At 41.1% G+C, this 22,254-nt stretch overlaps 1 non-coding gene across 1 annotated transcript in view; it reads right to left on the bottom strand.

Annotated features, from left to right (window-relative positions):
- Nucleotides 1-5,897: 5,897 nt before the first annotated feature.
- OTUD1 (OTU deubiquitinase 1) overlaps nucleotides 5,898-22,254 on the bottom strand; it is a 102,133-nt gene continuing 85,776 nt past the window's right edge. The window contains exons 7-9 of the transcript XR_011433893.1: nucleotides 14,328-14,445; nucleotides 12,994-13,178; nucleotides 5,898-5,993 (exon numbers count right to left, since the gene is read on the bottom strand). This is a non-coding gene — a transcript (OTU deubiquitinase 1). The remainder of the gene's footprint in view (nucleotides 5,994-12,993; nucleotides 13,179-14,327; nucleotides 14,446-22,254) is intronic.

The following is a 22,254-nucleotide window of genomic DNA, read 5'->3' on the forward strand; positions in this document are numbered from 1 at the left end:
AAAAACGGCCACAAAGTGTCAGGATTCAGAATGGCTTTGAACTTTCTGACACCAACATTGGAATCCAGAAGGCAATGAAGCACCTTCAAAATTCTGAAGGAAAATTACTTCCAACTTAGAATCCAATACTCAGCCCTAAATTATAGAGGAGGTCAAATTAAACACTTCTAGAAATGTAAGGTCTCAAAAAATATGCTTTTCATGCATGCTTTCTCAGGAGGCTGTTGAAAATGCCCTCATCAGCGTGAAGGAGTAAGCGGAGAAGGAATCTGTAGGATAGAGGGAAGAGATGATTTGAAGTGGGAAAGAGAAAAAGAATTTTCAAGGTGATGGGGAAGAGCGATTCCTAATGATGACAGGGCACCAAGTGAAGAGAATGAATGAATGAAATGTGATTCAAGAGATCGACATGGGCACAGCTGCCAATTCCCTCTGCTACTATAGCATCTACCAGATGAAACCACTAGAGGATGTTCTCTGATGAAGAAGAAGAGAGAAACAAAGAGAAAGATATGAATCCAGAAAATCCACTCAGCCCTGAAATGGGAGTAAAAGTAATCCAAAGATGACCACCATGCAGCCAGGCCAGAGGGGAAGAAGGGAAGACATCTCAAAAATATCTACGGGAACTGATAGATGAGCTGTTGATTGACTTTCTGGAAATATTTACTAAAAGGCCATTAGAAGAAATGGAAATAATTAAAAATAGATTACAAAGGACACTCAGCAAATGAAAAACAGACGTTATTAACTTTGTGAAAAATATAAAGGAAGGAAGGGGGGAAAAAAGCCAGGGTATGCGGCAATACTCAATTATAAAGAATATTAGAATAATCTGCTGCTAATTTAACCAAAATTCTAAGAGGACCATATTGGGGAGATGAGAAAGGAGAAGCAAAATGACAGCAGAATACACAGCTAGCTCTGTCTTCCATGGTAAGAATTCAATAGATAATGCCTAATGGACAAATCAAGAGAAAGCAATATAGCCATAATTTTTAGAACTTTGGAGATGTGTAAAGGCCAAAAGGAGTTTTAAAAGAGCTGCAAGCTGTTGCCTTTGGAGGGGGGCACCAGGGGAAGTGAGACAGGGTAAGTCAGGAAACTAAAATTTGTAATGGCGACAATTTTTTTTTTTTTTTTTTTTTCTGGTGAGGAAGGTTAGACCTGAACTAACATCTGTACCAATCTTCCTCCAGTTTGTATGGGGGTTGCCGCCACAGCATGGCTGATGAGTGGAATAGGTCTGTGCCTGGGATCTGAACTGGTGAGTCCGGGCTCCTGAAGCAGAGTGTGCGGAACCTTAACCACTCAGCCACAGGGCTCCTGTAACAGCTAAATTTTGTAACATCTCTTTTATTACCATTTGACTTTTTAAACTACACGCATGTAAAATTTAATTGAAAAATAAAAATAAAGAACGCAAAAGTACTGGACTTCCAACATAAACAGGTAGTCTCTCGAGTGATAATTTGAATATTAAAAAGAGTCATGATATCATTTGAATGCCTGGCTGGAGAGAGGTATAATACAGATTACACCTGGAATAGCCCTCTTGTTTTCACCTGAATATCTTCACTCTGACTTCTGTAGTGCTGTCATCCTTTTTAACTGTTTAGTCAGCCATCGATTCTTCTCCAGGATCCAGAATTCCATCCACAGGCATAACAGGATCTGCTACTTGCCCACATTTGTCCTCTGAAACCCAATGGGACAGTTTTCAAAGTACTTTCTCGTGTTTGTATTTGATCCTGCAACAGGCCTGAAAGGTGGGGCGAGACAGTAGCTCAGAGAGTTTAAGTGACTTCCCTGAGGTCACGAAGCTGGTACCGCAGAGCCACGAGTAGAACCGCCCACTGGTGACTCTCTCCACCTACCACACTGTGCAGTAGTCTTCTTTTCGAATTTCTCATCAAGTCTCCATGTGTTTAATAGCTCCAATTGCTGGCAGCCGAACAACCAGTTGGTGGGAAAAAGGAGGCTGTGTGTGAATTTACTTCTCTGTAGTCCAGCCACTGTGCCCAGAGGCAGCCTTGGAACAAATTGCCCTCTGCCCAGACGATCAACCCCAGGACCCGTCATGTAAACAGCACAGATTTGGGGTCTGACGACTTTTCCACATTTGAGAGTCTCTTTTAAAATTGAAAATGCCCCTGAGAAATAGCGTACCTTCACACATTTGCTCATGCAGGGCTGGTTGGCAGCCAGCTAAAAATAGGCCTGAGGGATTGGAAGATGTTTCAGGGAGGAAGAAAAGAGGCATCAATTTATCCTAATTCCAAATTGTGCCCAGGGTTAACCTTGGCCATCCTAGCCAGAATTATTTTAAATGATTCCCTTAGCAGGAATGCCACAAGGTGCCAACTCTCATTTTGTCTACCAGTGAGTATATAGAGAGATGGGAAAACCAACAACCAGAACAAGGAAATCCCCACTAAGTCCAGGTCACTAGAAATATTTAGGATAAACTGGCTTTAGAATCGTAAGTGATTTGTGTGTCAATTTAAAAGCACTTGGATGTTTCATCTTGTTCATTAGGGAGAAGATTTTCTCCCTATTTTTAGCAAAAATGGCAAGCTGGGCACGTGCAACCTTTGCTAAAGAGAATACAAACCAGGAATTCTCACGGCTCTTCAATGTATAGGAGCCCGACACGGCTCAGAGAAGGGCAGAATAAAAAACAAGCTGTGATTGTCACTTGGAGATGACCAGATGACACGCCCAACTCAACTCTGGCTTCTCAACTGGTTATTAGTACTCTACTTTTTTAATATCTTTAACGAGTATTACACATACATCTAAATGTATGGGCTATTAGAATCCATTTGTGCTCGCTCTGTGCATAATGAGTAGCAAACTCTCTGCAGATTTAAATCCAGAGTAAAGGATAATTGTAAGATATCTCAATCAGGGTTTCTGCTATTCTTCACAGATTTTAAAGGCATAACACACAGAGGTTACATAACTGCCTTTATGGAAAACCCTGCATTCAGAGTTGTTTTCCAAGCCTGTTCGCAGCTGAGTGTTTACTAAATCAAGCACTAAAAACGAGATTTACACTGGTTGTTCGAAGCTGAAAGCCAGCTGCAGCTGCCATTAGAGCAATTCAATTTCTTTTTTATAAAGCACAAGTAAGGCTCAATTTACTAAAGTTTTATTTCCTTTTTATGCATCCCATATGCTAGGGGAAAAAATTAAGTTTATGAGATTAAAAATGAGTTTTATGCTAAACGTTTACAAAGTTTCAGCTGGTTGCATTAGCAAGCCCTCAGACCTACCAAGTTAAGCTTGTGGGTTTTTTCTATTCCATTCCAACAAAAGGTCTTGGTGTTTGCAAAAGGGCCCAGGCCCCCTTCTCTGCTCCCATCTAGTTCTAGCTTCTCTTGCACATCATACAATTTTATAACAGCTGAGGTAGACAGAGAAATATGTCCTTCATGATGTCAAAGTCTGCAAAAGGAACGTTCTTGTATGGACTCAGTTGTTTCTTTCAATGGTTCTTTTTTTCCCTCCATTCCCTATGTCTTGATTTAGCCAGTCTCGTGACGCTTTCCATTTCTGTGATCATCTCTAAAAAAGTAAGATAGCTTTGACTCGATAGATAGAAACATCCAGACAGCTAACTGATGCTGACTTTGGAGAAGAGTGCATTTCATCACCTAATTACAAACCATAGCAGATTAGAAAAGGATGAAAGTTGCATTTCTTTGCTCCAAAATTAATGGGCACAAAGAATTATTTTTTCAGCTGTACATATATAATTCAGAAGACCCCAAGATATCCATTATTAATAGATTTCACTATGCAAATTCTTTCTCCTTCTGAAATACTTTAGACTTTCTTAGGATCGTTTTTTAAAATTTCTCCAGTTCAGATTAAGCTATCGGAGAACCTGTCATCTTAAGGAGTATTCATTTAAAAAGACAAGGTATAAAAAGACAAAAAGGTGAGACAGGCTTCTAGATATAAGGCCAGAGAAACCAAACAAATGACCAATGGAATAAGTCCATTTATGTTCATTAACTCATCCCACCTCTACTTAACTCTTAAAAGGATGAGTTTTAAGCCTCCTAGGGAGAGAAAAGGAGATTCTAAGGTCTAAAAGTATGATATTGGGAAAAGGAAAGAGAAAAGATCAATATGTAAACACCACAGTGAACGACAAATAGAAGGAAGGGTCTTGTGAGAACAAGTTATCATGCTAGTTAGGGGACTCAGGTGTGCCCAAGCATGTCACAGAGGGTTCCACAGAGGGTTCTTGGCTGAACAGAGCTCATAGACAGCCCCAGCACTCAGATTCTTGAGCAAAGAAGAGAAATGAAGATTAACTCCCAGGCATTGCCCTACATGAGGGAAGAGTTGACATGGACCAACTTAAGCCAGAAACACTAGCTAGGGGTCAGTAGACTGGAATTCTCTAGAGGTGTGAACCATATAATCCCATTCCAACAGGCAACTCTTGGCAAACAGGATGGATTACATCACAAAGAGTAAGAACGCAAACCATATGGAAATGAACAATCCCCAGAAGGAAAGTTGAAAGATGCCCACAGAACACTGATCAATCTCAATTTGCGGTAAGACCTGCAGCCTACAGTAGCACGGACGGAGCCCCACAGAGATGACTCCGGGCACTTGATCTGAAGTGCTTCAGCAGCAAAGGAGAGGACCTGGAACTCTGCCAGGAGAGCGAGGGACTTGAAGGCTGGGGTGGCCCTGATTTTACAGCAAGGGGCTCAGAGCATAGATCACTTTTTGCTGGCATGTTAACTGTCCCCCACACTGCTTTAGTTGTACCCCTTCAAGCTGCTATAGCTTAGAAAATGAGAGTCACACCAACGAACAATCGACCACACCTTTGGTTTGGGGATCCTCACCTTTCGGTTAGAGGAGACAAAGCATGTGTTTATGAAACATATAGGAACAATTAAGACCTAACTGGTAAGGTGTTACCACAATTCAGCAGAAACCTGGGAAGATAGAGGGACCCACTGATGTAGGAGCGGTCAGAGAAGTTGTTGCAGAAGATATGGGCCTTGAAGGATGTATAGCATCTGGATAGAAGACCAAGGGTATTTCAGGCATACGGAAAGATATGAATCACAGCATTTGATGCAGGGATGAGAGTGGCGTGTTTGTAGAAAGGGGGATGGCAATGAGGAGGCCAATCAGAGCAAAGGGCTAGGAGAGTTGCAGAAGATAACATCTGAAAGAGAGATTGAACTCGGGATTTGGAGAATGGCCAACAACAGACTGAAGAGTAATGACAAGCCTTTGAAGGTTATGAGAAGAAAAATGACATAACGAATGCGGGATCTTAGAGAGACTGGTCTGATGATAGGACTGCAGGATAAAGCGGAGGGGAGCGGAGTTAGATCATAGAGGAGGCAGCAGCAACGATCCAGGCACGAGGTAAAGAAGCACAGGTGGGAAATCGGAAGCCACGAGGAGAGAGGGGTTGGGATGTTTAGTCTTCTCACCCTCCTTCCCACATCCCATGCCTCACTAGGGTTTGCCAGTGGCTGCTTTCCTCTAGGAACTGGTGGTGGTTCCACTTCCATAGATCTAGCTTCTTCTGGACTCCCAAATCTTTGTTTACCCCTTCTGCCCTTTCATGCCTAGGGGTGGTGACAGCTTCCCAATGGTTTTGGCACCTGGGAGCTTCTCCATCCCTTTCAGGTTCCCTTAACCATACCTCTGTGTCTTTTTTTGAATGGGCCATTTGTGCGTTTGCAGACCCTGAGCAATATAGACAAAAATGTTTTGAAAGAAAAGTAAAGAAGTTATGGACTGGACTAGAAGATAAAAAGAATGTTGATGAATATGGTTTTGAGCGTGAGGAATCAGACAACATGGCATAGATATATAAAGCATTGGTTAGAAGTAGAGATTCTTACACAACACCACCTGGGTGAATTGTGGCTCCACTTTGTAGCTGTGTGGTACCAATTGGGGGCATATTGCTTCACACCTCTAGGTCTGAGTTCTTTCATCTGTAACAGAAGGATAATAATTGTTTTAAGGACTAAATGATTTAATACATATAATGTGCTTAGAATGGTGCCAGGCTCTGTGTACATGCTGCATAATCATTTTTTATTATTATTATTATCACGAGAACCCACACGGGAAATATCAATTTTGAACTAAGACTTGTTCACTTTGAGCTCAATGGTAACAGCAGAATAATACTTAAATGGAAATTTCCAGGAAGCACTTGGAAATGAATACTGACATTTGGGTTAGAGGAAATTACTCAGGTTTAGGTAGATATAAAATAGCCTGTATGAAAGGGAGAGGTGAAACTTCGAAAATGGATGACTTTGTCAAAGGGAAGAATGCATCAAAAGAATAGCAGAGTTCTATGCAATAGGCATTGGAGGAACCCACAGTGAGTGGGTAGGAGGAAGATGAGAGATTAAAAAGGAAAAAGAAAAAAGAAGCAGATGAGCTGGATCTCTCTGTAATAAGAGAAGAGAAAGGAACCAGAACCAATGAAACTGACAAATGCCTGTGAACTTCACAACTAGATTACCAGGGCCTTCAAGAGACAGACCCTCGGGAAGTGGAGTGGAAATGCGAGGAAACGAGAGAAATAGGTCTTTTTAAAACACTAGAGGTACAGCCCAGAATATATCAGCCTATGATTCTTTTCCAAGATACAGTAGACATGGGCGTATTTAAATGGAAAGAGGAAGAAATTAAAAGAGAGACAAAAACTGAAAATTCTAGGGAAAGAAAGAACAAGTAAGGTTGCAGGACACCTCTGTGAAAAGATAAGAGGCTAAGATTAGAAATCAAATCAGAATTTCTTTGGACATGAGAAATCAAAATCCCAAGTATTTGCAGGGTTTTTCTACCCTGATGGTATTCTTTTCATTTATAACAAAGTTAGCTACTGGGATTTTAATTATTATAGTCCAGCTGAGAATTTGAGCTAGTTTTAAAACAAAACAAAACAAAGTGACAACCTATATGTTTCCATGGCAAAATAACCTTGTGGTTAAAAATATGGTCTCGGGAGTAAGACTAGTTGAGTTTATACACCCAACTTTGTCACTTAGCAGCCACACGCTCTTGGGAAAATTATCTTTCTATACCTAAATTTCTACATCTCTAAAATGGAGATCATAGTAGTAAAGACTTCATCGGGCTACCTCGAGAAATAAATGAGATAACACAAGTTAATTGCTTAGAACGATGCCTGGCATATAGTAAGGATTCAATAATCCTTAGTTATTACTATTCACACATATCCACCTTGTACAATAATTATATCTTAATTCTTCCTCCTCAGGGCAACACTCCAATTTCTTTCAACTCAAAGAGAACATTATTGTAGAAAAATCCCTGGATAACCATGCCCCAGGATAGTGTGCATCCAGATACAACGCAATTGAAAATTGGCAAGTGTCTTCAACCGTGGCCAAACCCACTTTTCAAATGGGTCAGGGCAAGCAAAGTTCTCATTTTCTGGAGAGGAGACACGTGGGATGAGGGTATGAGACTGGGGGAAGAGAGTGTAGGCAACACTATCTTAGGTTACTGGGATGTGAAGGGAGCATGTCCGTATCCCCACTAATCTCTCAGTCCAATTTCCCTACAAAGGGCTGAAGAGATGAGCATTGCTTCAGAGATTTCTGGAATTCCTGCTGCTGCCCTGAAAATCCAGCCAGGCCCAAAACCCAGAATCATCTCCATCGATATTTAGCCAGAAGACACAACGGCCACCAGCTGATACTAAATTGCATGTGGGTGCACAAAGGATTTCAATGGTGTGGTCCAGCCCAGACCTCTCGGTCAATCAGCTGCACAGGTTCGCCTAATTAATTTATTTATCTTGCAATAATGTAGACTCTGCATTTACACTACCAGAACTTTTGGACCCTCGTTTATCAAGTTACAATAGGGTTTTCCTCTACTTCAGTTGTCTTTAGAAAATTCTTCCAGGTTGGTTAATAGCCTCATACACCTGTTAGTTTTCTGTCTCCTCTGGCTGAACTCTAATTTCCTTGAGAGCAGAGTTCATTTTAATCAAGTTGTTGTTTTTTTAATCTCCTGTGATGTCCAGCACAATGAAGTAAGAAAATAGTTACCACGGCAACACAAGAAGGGGATTTCAGAGCTCAGGAGGGATTTACATTCACCCTACCACTCCGTAATCTCCGCGTCTCCATACGTCCCTCCCTACCCTGCCTTTTCAAACAAATTGTGCCCCTAAATCCCCTTTTTATAGAAATTCTGGAGCAACTTCTGAGTTGGTGCTAAATAGATGCTGCTGAAATTTTCTGATTTGATCACTATGCTAGATCCCTTGTTTTATGTCCCTCAAATGTGTCTCTAGCTCCCCTTTGTGGAGGATAATCACCAAGGCATCGCCAGCAGCTGGGTCAGGCTCCCACGAGGAAAGAGGCAGCCATCCTGAGACTAATTTAGTTGACCTACAAAGACGGCAAACGCTATTTTGTTAGCTAATTGCTAAATGTTATTGAGAAACAGCCTAAATAGATAAAACGATAGGAGACAGACTGAAAACAGCTAACTGGACAATTCCTTTGAGTCGGGGGCATACAAATCCAAATCTTAGCCACTCTTCCATTTGAGTCCTCACAGGATCCCACACAGCTTCTCTTCTCTCTTGCTTCTGGAAAAACATTTTCCAGTCTTTTTTGGACAAAGGCTTTCAGATTTGTTCATGCAGACACCTGCCAATGTTTGTTACAGCTGCTTAAAAGTTAACAAGGGAGCAGAGTCCCTACCCAGGTATTATTCTATCAGAATGAAATGACTGCCTTCCTCCCACCCTAGTTTTTGTCAGTTTAGGGTACCATATTTCATTTCTCTTACCCACCCATCTGTTCTGCTAGAAGTGGGTGGATAATGGCAGGAGGCTCCTCCTTTGCAGTGTCTTATCAATACTAATATCTTCATTTTTCTTATTTCTTGTTTCAGTATTGATGCTACCCAGAGTGTAAACTCCAAACAGAGTAGTTAGTAAATAGTTCATGGTTTTATTCTTCTTTGAACTTACTGGTTAACTGAAAGGCTCTGTTTGTTTGTTCATTCAATATCCAGCTGCTGGTTTGAGCTTCACGGAATTTATAGCACATTTGGGAAGACACAGAAGTAAGCAGATGATAGAAAGACAGTGTGATAAGTGTTCTCGTAGAAGTGTCCACAGAGGAAGAAGGTTAAGAAAGGCTATCCAAAAAAAGGAACCCTCATACACTGTTGGTGGGAATGCAAACTGGTGCAGCCACTATGGAAAACAGTATGGAGATTTCTCAAAAAATTAAAAATAGAAATACCATATGACCCAGCCATCCCACTACTGGGTATCTATCCAAAGAACTGGAAATCAGCAATTCCAAAAGTCCCATGCACCCCTACGTTCATTGCAGCATTATTTACAAGAGCCAAGACATGGAAGCAACTTAAGTGCCTATCAACTGATGATTGGATGAAGAAGATGGTATATATATACAATGGAACACTACTCAGCCATAAAAAAGGGTAAAATAGTCCCATTCACAACAACATGGATGGACCTTGAGGGGATTATGTTAAGTGAAATAAGCCAGATAGAGAAAGACGAACTCTGTTTGATTCCACTCATAGGTGGAAGTTAAACATGTAGATAAAGAGAACTGACTGATGGTTACCAGGCGAAATGGGGGGTGGAGAGTGGGCGCAAAGGGTGAAGTGATGCACCTACAACGTGACTGACAATAATGTACAACTGAAATTTCACAAGGTTGTAAACTATCATAATCTTAATAAAAAGGGGGGAAAAAAAGAAAGAAAGGCTCTCCAAAGGAGGGAGAAACTGAGCTGAATCATGAAGCTGTGCAGGCAGAAGTGGCGGGGACGGTATTCCCAGAAGGAGCAGCCCAAGCACTGAGGCAAGAATGAGCATGACCCATTCAGGGAGCAACTCACACAGCCAGAAAGTGGAATGGTCAGAAGGGAAGGGCTAAAAATCTTGTTGGAGAGGCAGGAAAAGCCATACAAAAGAACTTACAGTTATTTAGCAAGGGGAGTCATGAAAAAAATGTTTAATGACATTATGAGATCTTCAATTTACAAAGTTAACTCCAGAAAGGAAAGTGATAGCCCTTGGTGAATAACTCAAGTCTGGGAGAAAAGTTAAGAGGCTGTTCTAATAAGCCAGACAAAAACTAATAAGGATCTTGACTAAGGATGTGGTGGTAGGGATGGAGAGAAAGAGATGCGCCTGGGAAGTAACAGAGATAGTGTGGAAAAATCATAGTGACTGGTCAAATGTAGGGGTCAAAAGAGGAAGGAGTCACCAAGGATTCACAAGTTTCTGGCTTAAGCAACCGGGTAGATGGTGATGCCACTTTCTGACCCAGGGAAAATGAAGAATTCAGTAAGAGTTTAGTTGTTAGATTCATTGACTTTGAGGTTTCCACAGGACTTCTCACAAGAAATGTCCAACACAATTAGATAAAGAACTTGATTTCAAGAAAGAATTCAATACCAGAGAAGTGAATTTGGAAACCATTAGCACATTCCTGGGAATTAGCTAACCATGAGAATAGATAAGTTGATTCAAAGAGCCATGAAGAATGAGAAGAGGATGTGGAATCAAGACCAGATTGAACACGGAGTAGACCCTAGCTTCAGCTGATGTCTACCTGATACCGAACATGGCTGCATGGGGCCAAAGTTTTAAGAAGAGATATATTGGGCAGTTTCCCTCAAATGGAGCTGTGGGCATAACAGGCACCAATATTGATATAGCTAGCATCAGCCCCAACCCAGAAACTATTATTAGGCATCCTGGTACTTTCCACTTGTAAAAGTGAGTCATCACAATGTATCAGTAGAAATTTTAACAGTGAGAAAGGAAATTAAGGAAACATATGGTCTGTAATGAGCATTTTAGGGTAGATGAAAATTCCATGTCCTCCTGAAGTTCTTCAGATACCTACATGGGCACAGATTCTCTCAGCGTCCTATGACGATTACAGGAGGTTGCTCACTCTGCCATGGTCAACGCCAGCTTGTGGTGGGCTCTCCCGGTCATTATCTACCTGATTCTCAGGGCTCTAGGACCTGCTCTTTTCCATCAATTTTCTGCACTAAAACACTAGAATAATTTACGTGGCTGTGTGTAGGCAGCTTCTGCTCTGTATTAATCAGGACTCTCGGGGTTGCAAGTGACAGAAACCCACGACAAACTGGTTGAGGCAAAAGGAGAAGTGCATTGGTTCCAAGAAACATGGTTCAGACACTCTCCCTGTTCCGTGTCTCTGCCCGTTTCTGCATCTCGGCTTCCATCTCTCATCTTTTGGACTGATTTTCTCCACGTAGCAGGAAGCAGCACCACAATTCGCATCTCCCAGGTTTCACCTCAGAGATGTCGGGCGGACTCTTCTCACTGGTACCAAGTTCAAAATACCTGAGGAAATTCTCATTGGCCCAGGCTGGAAAACACGTCTACCTCATGACCACACATTCTTTCCAGAAAGATAGTACTCATAGAGAAAAAAAGAAGTCACAATAATAGACCTCCTCCATAGGCTCAAGCAGAACCCTCCCTCAGTGACGTCATTCTCCCAGATATATGCCTGGGTGCCTTATCTCTCGGGGAAGCTTCCCCTCTTTTAGAGCCTGTTTCATTTTTATTCTGCTCAATCACTCTGTAAAGGTCTCCTCTGCTCTCAGGCTGACACTCTTCACTCCTCTAGATACCTTCGCTTCCAGAACCACTCATGAAAACCACCCGGCTTCTACTCGCCTCATGAAAGCACAGATGAGAAGGGAGGAGGTCAGAGGTCAGACAAGCAGGATCATCCAAAAACAAAGCTGTTCTCCCTGCTGGTTTCATATCATGTCTTTGCAATCCTACCAAGTAGGAAGCTTGGTGAGTTCGAGCAAGAGGACAAATCTATAATTTCTTTGTGCTAATTCTGATTTCCGAAAAACCTCTTTAGAGACATATGGCAATTTAAGAAAGCAGGAAGCCAAAGAAGCTGACACTCTTGGAACAACAAATAAAAAACTCCCTAAAAGTTAACAAGGAAAAGATGAATGTGGATTCTAGCGTGTGATGTGAACAGTATTTAGTGATCTGGCTCTGCAGGAAGTTATTACATAAGAACAGAGCCAACATGGAAACTGAGTTTGATCTGCAATTCCCAGTCAAAGAAATCTAAAATTAGCCACCGTCTAATCTGGGTATGGAGCGTTCCTAACGGACCGCTGAGCAGATTGGTGATTAACTTTTGTTCTTTGAATATAACTGATGACTGGCTGGAAGACAGATTTAGGAAACATGGCTACCTATACTCAAGACCATTTATCGAAGGTGACATTTGAATACAGTAAGTTCTAAAATATATTAGTCATTTTAGTCCATTAAATGTTTTATAGCTATTTCTTTGTCATACATAGCAAAAGCTTCCTCTTCATCAACTATTGTAATTTCTTATAATTTTTATTTTCTTGGCTATGTAGCCTCTACTAGAAGAAACAAAATAAGCAAAGAGTTATGTTTCTATAATTTATTTTATAATGCTCAATCTTCCACCAATAAATAAATATTAATTTGAAAATCTGAATGTACACAGTGGTTGATTTGTTTCACTCAGTTCTTTCCCGTTAAGTTGGAAACTGTTAAAGCTTTTGCATTATTTTTCTGTATAAGAAATCATATTTCATGGATATTACCACTAGGTGGCTCAAATGGCTGAAACACTAGCTCAATATGTGAGCAGGAAAAAAACCACAAATATTTAAAGATTTATCTCTTTCCGCAGTTATGTGCTTTCTACTTTAATTTTCTGCAAGCTTTTGTATTATTTATGGATGATCACTATAATGCTACACATGGTAGACAATTACTTTAATATAGGTCATCATCATGTATGCCATTTTTATGAAGGAGAGAGGATTAATTCACAACATGAATGAATTATGTTACACTTTGTCATAAAAATGCAATAATAAAATAAATTAAAATCTTACCTGCTGACTGGCAACACAGCATTCAACGGAGTCTACAGTGCTGGAGTCTTGGGTTGTATTTCATTTTAATTTATCCAGGCATTTCCAGAGATTGCCTGCTTTATTTTCTGCCAGTTGTGGTTATTTATGTCTCTTAGAGGCAGGTGACTTGCAGCAAGAGCTCACGTTCTCTGTAGTCCAGGGACCTTGAAAATCAAACCAGTCTTCCTTATAGGAAGTTATTGAAATGAGAGACTCTCTGGATACTGCATCAGTGACATTAGATGGCTTGGGACCTCTGCTTTTTCTGATATGAATAAACCAAAAGCAGAAAATGATGTTCTTATTCCCAACTTTAATGTGCATCTTATAATTCTATTTGACTGTTCAAGATACAGGGCCAGGAGATGAAAGAAGTACTCTCCAAGCTGAATAGGAAAGTATTCAGCCTTTAGATTTTGTCAAAAAAGGGAAAACACAACAGAGACCTTGACATAAGAGGGCCTGGCAGGTTTCCTAACCAAGAAGAATCAACATGCCCTCCCATTATTCTAAGGACACTTGGTTCCCTATGCTGTCGTTGTATCAACAGAAGCTCCACCCTTCTAGTTTAAAGTTTAGGACCATTGAAATCTCAAGGAAACTCTCCTCCAAGATGACAGTTTTTTCCTTGGACTATTTATCTTTATCCTTGAATTATTTGTCTTTATAATTACCAACAATCAAATCTTCTACTCCAAAAATTATTTAAATGGCTCTACTTTGGAAGAGAAGCAAATCCTAGAGAGGAGGAACTTAAGAGATGATTTTTCCCTTGGAACAGACAAATATGACCTTTCCCTAATTTTTATCCTGTTATAGAGGTATGTTTTAAATATTTTTCTTGGCCGTTTATTACTTTTATTTGGAAGTACATGAAGGAATCTGCGTTTGGCTTGAAAGAAAAGTATGGATTCTCTGTAAGGGAGCCATAATTTAGGTTCAGCTGCAGTAACAGCAGGTCCTGAGATTTTTACGTTTGTATTCAGGAACCTGACATTTAGACTTTATTTGAAAATAGAGTTGTAAATATAACACGAACCAGTTATCACATAGCTCTTAAATACCAAGATCTAATTAGTCCTCACCAAGCGTAACAACTATACTTGGTCAAAGTTCTCACCAGTTTGCTTTTGAGAAAGGGATAGAATCTTATCTTGCAAAATTATGGCCATGAACAGCTTCCACTGAGCAAGAAGATGAAAAAGATAGAAAACAACTCGAAGTGGCTTAAACAGTAAAAGAGATTTAATGGCTTACATGACGAGTGCTAGAGGTAGGGTTGGTTTCAGGATTAATTTGATTGAGTTGCTCACCAATGTCCTCCAAGACCAGGTTAACTCTACATCTGTCTGCCCTTGTCATTGTCAACTTCACTTCTAGAAGTTCTATTTTGGCTGTCCACAACCACCTGGGCTGTATTTCCATTTATATCTAAGGATAGAGAAAGAAGGTGGTTACTCAAAGTTTTTCCAGAAGAGAGAGGACACTTCTCTCCCAGAAATCCCTCAGCAAACATGGTCTGCAGCCTTACTGTCCACCTCTGATGCAATAGTTCTGTCCAGAGAAAGGGAGCGCATCACGAGTGTAGGCCCAGCTACACGCTCCGTCTCAGAAGCAAGAAATGAAACCAACTCCCTCCAGAACGTGGGCTGCATACAGGAAGTGTGGATACCTGTGTAAAAATCAGGGCTTTTAAGGGAAAAGGAGGCGACATCAGCTGTGTATGTGTGTGATGGGGGAGGGGGGGGGGAGTATACCAACATGTACCCTTGACTACGTATGGCAAACTCTGGAACCAAACGGCCTGAGTTTGAATCCAGGCCCTACCATTTGTTAGCTGTGCAACCATGGGCAAGTTACTTGATCTCTCTTGTTGAGTAACAAGTGGTGAATGATTTGCTTAATTGCTTATGTCACAAGGTTTTCCTAAAATCAATAGCATTAAATCAAGCATTTTATTGCACTCTTTCATTGTGCGAGAACTGTGGAATTGGAAAGAACACAAAAGTGAGCAAAATGTTGTTCTACTTTCAAAAACCCAGTAATTCGAGAGAGGAGATAAGAGCTCAGAGATAGTGAGTGGCAAAAAGATGGGATATGTTACATAAGAAAGATGTTTTTCTAAAATGACACTTTTTTTCTAGTTAAATATTCTTTAATAGCAAGCACATTTTCTAGTATTTTTCACATGCATATTGAAGTTGGTATGATTTTCTTGGATAGTCATTCATTACTGATAAATGTCAACAATAATTAATAATCAGACAATAAAACTACCAAAAAGTAAAAACAAGGAAAGGAAAAGTAACCAATCAAATTTCAACTATAAAGCGTGTAAAGTATAATGTTCTCAATTCTCTAATACTTAAGATAATGGAGAGAAGAAGAGATGAGGACCATTTGAAACTCACTGATATTTTTCCTTGGAAGTATTTTTGTGCTTCGAGTGAAGTATGTGACGACTGGGTGTTCTGTGACTATTAGCAGGTCATAAAATGGACCTCACTGTGGAAACCTAGGAAGTTGCCATTTCCTGGCGCCCACTCTGGTTCAGCTTTTTCATTGAGTGGGAATAGATGGATTTCCTTTAAATAGATTTAGATTGTCTCTAGGTAGAATTTAGTCTCTTGGAGCAGAAGTGCAGCTAAAATTTTGCTTTTCAAAAGCTTTTAAAGGGTAAACTGTATGTCAGCCAAGTAATTCAGTAACTCTCACCCTTAGAGGGCACTATGGTGCTTTTATGCCCACAGGTTGACCTCCACCCCTTCATCTCACACAGCACCCCTGGTCCACACAGCTCACTGGGCCTGCTTCCCTTCCAACTCTGGGTCCTCAGAACTTTGAACATCTTGCTTTTTACTTAACATTTTCCCCATCGTTAAAAAATATAGTCACAGTAGGATAACGATTCTGCAAAATGGAAGTAGTCTAACCAAATTAATACTCAATAGAAGGTACATATTGTGTTTGCACCGAGGAAAGAGAAAAATGTTCATCACCATTTGTATTTATAGTACTAGTAACTTCCTTATATCCTTTTGGAAATGCATAAATAAAATTCTCAGAGTGGGAGAGAGAGGCAATGTTTGTAAGCATCTAGGGTCTTTAAAATTTGAATCTTCAACAATGGAGCTAACTGGCATTTCTACAAAGCTGTGTGAGCCTGGGGGGCTGAGCCCTGTCTTGTCCTGTCCCAGTATGTGGTTCAGATTAAGATTAATACCTAAATAAATGTATGCCAAGTGGATTTTAATTTTTCCAGAAGGTTTGTAAAGCAACCCAGATTAGATGTGAATAAGAAAACAATGATACAAAAGATAAAAAGCACAAGACTGAGGTGGAGACTGGGGAAGATTACTGCTAAAATATTATCTCAAGAGGAGAAGGGAGTGGCTGGGCAGGGCTCACTGAGAGCTGGAAGGACAACTCGTACTGGAATCTACTTTCAGTTCTGAAAGAAAAAGTCTGCAGCATTTCAGGAATGATAGAGCAGGGTAAGATGGTTCAGGTCCTCATGAGCCAACCCTGTTTTTGTACAGATGAGAAGAGAGGTCCACAGAGGGAAGTAACTTGCTGATGGTGACCCAGCCGATTAGAGGCGAAGGTAAGATGGGGAATGATTTCATCTCCAGGTGAGTTCCAACTGCTCCACCTGGTGGTGGCCACTTCACCCCTCCCACGCATCCAGAATAGGCCTGGCTTGTCAAAAGACAGGGTTTCTTGAAAAAGCACCACTTGAGTTTACATCAAAGCTTCACTGAGTATTTCCAGGGCTGGAACAAATGGCTCACCGTCCAGCATCAGTTAGAAATAAGGAACTGCGGTAAGTGTACACCAGTGTTCAGTGTGGGAGAGCACAGTGCAGAGCTTCCACAAAGGACAGCAGGAGGGGGTTAATTCCTCAAAGCTCTTCATTTAGGTCTTTTGAGGATTCTTAGCCCCAGAGTTGCCAAAAGACCTAGATTACTAGAGATATTTCGCTGGTGTGATGCAAGTTCAAGTCAGAAGGATTTGTACGAGGAGAGGTGTTGCCACACACATGTATAAGATATAACAGAATCCACGGGGCTGGCCTTGTGGCCTAGTGGTTAAGTTCGGCATGCTCAGCTTCAGAGGCCTGGGTTCCATTCCTGGGCACAGACCTACACCACTCATCGGCTGCCATGTTGTGGTGGCAACTCACATACAAAATAGAGGAAGATTGGCCACAGGGCAATCTTCCTCAGGGCAAATCTTCCTTGGCAAAAAAAGATACAACAGAATCCTAGAGTAAAGAAGGGATGGCACTCAGCAGGAACCAGCAATTCTATCCAACTATGTGACTTTCTCACATGCCAGTTTAAATGTATATTTTAAATACCTACAAACACCTAAGTTGTACAGTAACTGTAACCTATAAGATGGTCCTTTTTATTAGATGCTAAAGCTAATAAATGAGTGGCTACTGCTTCCATTCATACATTCAATCAGTCATTCAATCCTCCGCTGATTAGATATTTATCAAGTGACTGGTATAGCAGGCTTAAAGATGAGTCCAAAAATGAACAAGAAATAATCCTCCCCTTGTGGAACTCCAATTCCAAGCAGAGAGGTAGAGAAGAAATCAAACTACTACGTAGCAATGAGAAAAGTGCTTTATTAGAAGGATGACATCAGAGTCAAGGGAGAATGGAGGAGTGAAGGAATCCTCTTTGATAAGTGGATGGTTCATTCAGTTCGAGTTCTGCTGTCAGATTCCCTGTTGGCTCGTTTCATAAACTAACAGTCATGTGGCTTTCTCTCTTTAATGGTGAAACCTCTAACTACATTAATTCTAAATTTCCCTAGTTGGTACCTGATAAACATTTGTAGAGTTGAATTTTCCCTCTCCCTCCCTGGTCTTCCACCTCTTTTAACCCAAAAAGGCCTTTAGTTTATCTTGTTAGCTATAAGAAAATGCCTTTGCAAATTAGCGGGATTATACATTACAGTCTGAAATAAATAGATTTCCTTAAATGGTCAGAAAATTTGAAAAACTTATAGTTCAACTGTTCTCCAGTTAACAGAAGAGCTTTTAAACATGGTTATATATACATATTCTTTTCAAATCATAGAATTCTAGAACAAACGGGAACTTAGAGATGACCTAAACCAACTTCCCTATTTTTAGACAGATCAACCAAGACATACACTGATTGAATGAAATAGCCAAGCTCACAAAATTAGTATTAGAAGATACGTGTAGCCTCTCAGTATTGTAGCTGCCCATAGAACTCACAGTCACTGCTTCTCACTCACTGAAGGTTTCAGACCCGACTCACTGTCTCTTAACACTATTCCTGTCATAATTCTTGGGGATTTCAATACCCCAGAAAGGAGATGCATTCAACTCATCAGCCTCCCAAATCTCTGCCTCTTCACCAACAAGGATCTTGTCCTCCGTCTCACCTCAACCACACCCCTCCATGGTCACACCCTAGTCCCCGCCATCACCAACAAGAGCATCCCATCCAAAATCCCAGTTTCAGGCATCCCATTCTTCTTCCACCATCTGCCCCAACTCCAAAGATGTTTGGCTGTACTGGCACCTCATTTTCATTGTTGGTTCCCCGTGGTCACGTCCTCATTTCTCTACATACTCAGCTCAAATTCCGTGGTCAACACTATCAGCACTCCTTTGCAGACACTCTCAACTCCGTTTTCATCTCTCCTTTAGACATAACTGCCAAAAAATTCTCCAACCTTGACCAAATCTGACTCTCTCTCCCCCACTCCCCACCTGCCCCTGAACAATTGAATATGGCTAGAGAATCATGATCACAAACAACGTGTTGCCTGCCAATTCTTGCGCATTTTTATCAAGTCTATTCTCTGAACAACTATTTCACACTTTGTTCTCAAACCTCCCAGACCCCTTACCCTCCCCAAGATCAGCTGATTGCTTCCTATTTCAATGAGAAAAAATAAAATCTCTTTTAACAAATTTACTAACTTTTTGCACCGGAAGCCATGTACCTTGTCTTCCCTTTTATAATAATGAACTTGGTGCTTGTGCATTAGCTCCCACTCCCTCTAGCCTACTCAACAATTTCACTTCTGCAAATATCCCCTCTCTCTCCTGCGTCATCAACTTTCCTCTCTCTGCTGAATCATTTTCATCAGTATTTGCACGTGCTTCCATCTAAAAATATCTCTGTTGTCCCCACATTTTGCTCTAGGTACTATACCATTTCTCTGCTCTCATCGACATCACCTATGACCTCCACATGGTCAAATCCACTGATTAATTTTTATTCCTTCTCTTGCTTATCAGCAGGGTTTGACACATATGATCATTGCTTCCTTCTTGAAATCTTCCTTCTCTTGGTTTCTAAACAGCACACTCTTGCTCTTCTCTTTCATCCCTGGCTACCTGGTCTCAGTATCTTTGATGGAATCTTCCTGTTCTTGTCAACTTGGTTTGGTTCCCGGACCTCTTCTCTACCTACACTCTTGTGATGATCTCAGTCTACTGGCTTCAGATGCCATTTATATGCTTATAACTCATTAATTTATAAGTCTGGTCCTACTCTGAACCCCAAACACATATATCTAACCTACATTTCTACTTTGAAGTTAACTTAATCTGTCCATAAGAGGACTTTAACGCTCGCCTCCCCCAAATAAGCCACTATTTCTTCCTTTTTTCTTCCTCATCTCAGTAAATGCCAACTTGATTCATCCAGTTGTTTGGGACAAACCCTAGGAATTATTCTTGACATATTTCTTTCTCTCACTGCAGCTCACATGCAATCTATAAGTAAATCTTGTTGACTCTACTTTCAAAACACTTCCAGAATTCTATTAATCCCCATCACCTCCAACTCTACCCTCCTGGGCTATAAAGGAGTAGTCTCTCAACTGCTCTTCTGCTTCCACTCCTGCCTCCCTACAATTTATGTTCCACAGAACAACCAGGCTGAGCCACTTAAAATATAAGTGAATTATGTCACTTCTCTGGTTAAGCAAACCCTTTCAATGGCTTCCCATATCTCTCCAACTAAAATTGAAAGTCTTCATAACAAACTCAAAGCCCCAACAGGATCTGGTCCCCAGCCACCTCTCTAACTTCATCACTTACTTTTATCTGATTCTCTCACCTTGATTCATCATCGGCCCCCTTGCTGTTCTTCAAATTCACCAAGCACACTCCTATTTCATGGCCTATTTCACTTATTTTTTCTGTTCCCTGGATGGCCCTTCCCTCAAATAACCAGATCCTTGCTGGAATGCTGTCTTTTCCGAGTAGCTTTCCCTGACTTCCCATCATCTGCTGTGATACAAACCATCACAAAACTGGTGATTTACACAGCAATTTACTATTATCTCTTATAGCTCTGGGAGCCTCCATACAGTTGCAGTCAAATAGAGGCTAGAGCTGGAATCATCAGAAGGCTTCTTCTTTCAGATGTCCGGTGTCTCTCTACTGGCTAATTTGGGATTCCTCACAGCATGGTGGTCTCAGGGTAGTCAGACTTCTTACATGATGGAACAAGTGTTCCATTCCAAGAAGCAGTAAGTCAAAGCCCCCAGTCCTTAAGGCCTGGGCTCAGAAACTAGTATAGTGTCACTTCTGTTATAGTCTATTGGCCTAAGCAGTCACTGAGCACTCTTCACCTCCCAAGATAGAAGAGTGATACTGACCCCATTTGTCAATAGAGTGTCAAAGAATTTGCAGCCATGTGGTAGCCAGCTTCCAAGATGGCTGTCGATGATCCTTGCTTCCTAGTATTGACACCCTTTTGTCGTCCTCTCCCACATTGAACCTGTTGGACCTGTGTAACCAACAGGATATTGTGGAAATGACAATGTGTGATTTCGGAGACTAGCTCATAGAAAACATGAGGCTTCTGGGGCTGGCCCAGTGACATAGTGGTTAAGTTCTCACACATCGCTTTGGTGGCCCAGGGTTCATGGGTTAGGATCCCAGGCATGCACCTACACATTGCTCATCAAGCCATGTTGTGGCTGCATCCCAAATACAAAATAGAGGAAGACTGGCAAAGACATTAGCTCAGGGACAATCTTCCTCAAGCCAAAAGAGGAAGATTAGCAACAGATGCTAGCTCAGGGCCAATCTTCCTCACCAAACCCCCCCCCCCCCAAAAAACCATGAGGCTTCCCCTTTGATCCCTTATGGATCACCTTCTCTGAGGAAACAAACTGCTCTGCCACGAGGACATGCAAGCAGCTCTGTGGAGAGGTCCACATGGCGAGCAACGAAGGCCTCCTGCCAACAGGCAACACCAGCTTGCCAGCCTGTGAGGGAGCCAACTCCAGGCCTAGTCAAGCTCTCAGATGGCAGTAGCCTCAGCCAACACCTTGATTGTACACTTCTAAGAGGCTCTGAGCCAGAACCACCCAGCTAAGGTGCTCTGAAATTCCTAACCCACAGAAACTGTGGGAGATAATAAATGTTTGTTGTTACTTTAAGTTCAGGAGTAATTTGTTCCACAGCAATAATGTACTAATACACCATGCTACCAAAAACAGCCTCCCCACCACATCCCTAGCACCCTCAATCTCTCTTCCCCACTTTATTTTTCTCCATTGCGTCTCTCAATATCCGACATAGTATATATTTGTTTATTTACACATACTGTTTATTTGTCACCTTCCCCCTCCACCCCTCAGAATGTAAACTTCAAGAAAGAAGGGATTCTATCTGGTCTTTTCTGCTATATTCTATAACTGGTCCTGGTACATAGTACACATCAAATATTTATTGGATAAAAAACAAGCTATGTTACTTATTCTCTTTACCATCAACATATACTTATTATTACTGACTACCTAAGACAGTATATTATTACCCTAGCAATTAACTGTAATATTCATTTATTCAACAAATATTTGAGTACCTGCTCAATGCAATTATAATAATGTTACTATTTCTTGAGTGTTTACCATGACGGATAGTCTAAGATACAGCACATGCATTGCTTCACTTGATTCTCAAAGCAGCCACATGACAGCTATTATCGGGAGTCTGGAGATGGACACATTAAGTCTGAGCTGCCCGTGAGACATCCAAGTGGAAATGTCAAGTGAGCAACTAGATATATGAGTCTGAATATCAAAGCAGAGGTTCAGAGTGTGGAAATAAGCTTGGGAGCTATATGGCATTTAAAGTCTTGGAACCAGGTGAGCTCCCCCAGGAGAGAGCATAGTCAGAGCTGAGAGGATGTCTGCTGGAGAATCTCTGAAGTACTGTAGTATTTA

This window comes from Equus caballus, chromosome 29, assembly GCF_041296265.1.
Source record: "Equus caballus isolate H_3958 breed thoroughbred chromosome 29, TB-T2T, whole genome shotgun sequence".
NCBI lineage: Eukaryota > Metazoa > Chordata > Mammalia > Perissodactyla > Equidae > Equus > Equus caballus.